This window comes from Geospiza fortis, unplaced genomic scaffold (genome assembly GCF_000277835.1).
Source record: "Geospiza fortis unplaced genomic scaffold, GeoFor_1.0 scaffold112, whole genome shotgun sequence".
Classification (NCBI taxonomy): domain Eukaryota; kingdom Metazoa; phylum Chordata; class Aves; order Passeriformes; family Thraupidae; genus Geospiza; species Geospiza fortis.
In genome coordinates, this window is record NW_005054298.1 from 22,166,711 (window position 1) to 22,166,949 (window position 239).

Here is a 239-nt window from a genome sequence, read left to right on the forward strand (position 1 = left end):
GAACCGCGGACCGAAGGCGCTCGGGCATCTCAGCGCTGTGCTCTCCTCAGTTACTTCTCCAAGGAAGGAACGCTCCCACTACAGAAATTAATTTTCCTTGTCGGAATCGCAAGTCTTCCACTTTTCTGTTATCATTAACAATATTGCTATTACTTAGCTTCAGAAAACTACGACGTAAAGTTCTAATAGCCCTTCCGTATTAAAAAGGCTGAGTCTTTCACAAGTTGTGACTCTGACAT

At 43.9% G+C, this 239-nt stretch overlaps 1 protein-coding gene across 1 annotated transcript in view; it reads right to left on the reverse strand.

The window, feature by feature from the left end:
- The window catches only part of NEUROD1 (neuronal differentiation 1), a 10,402-nt gene that overhangs the window by 569 nt on the left and 9,594 nt on the right, over positions 1 to 239 (reverse strand). The gene's annotated exons all lie outside the window — the stretch shown is intronic.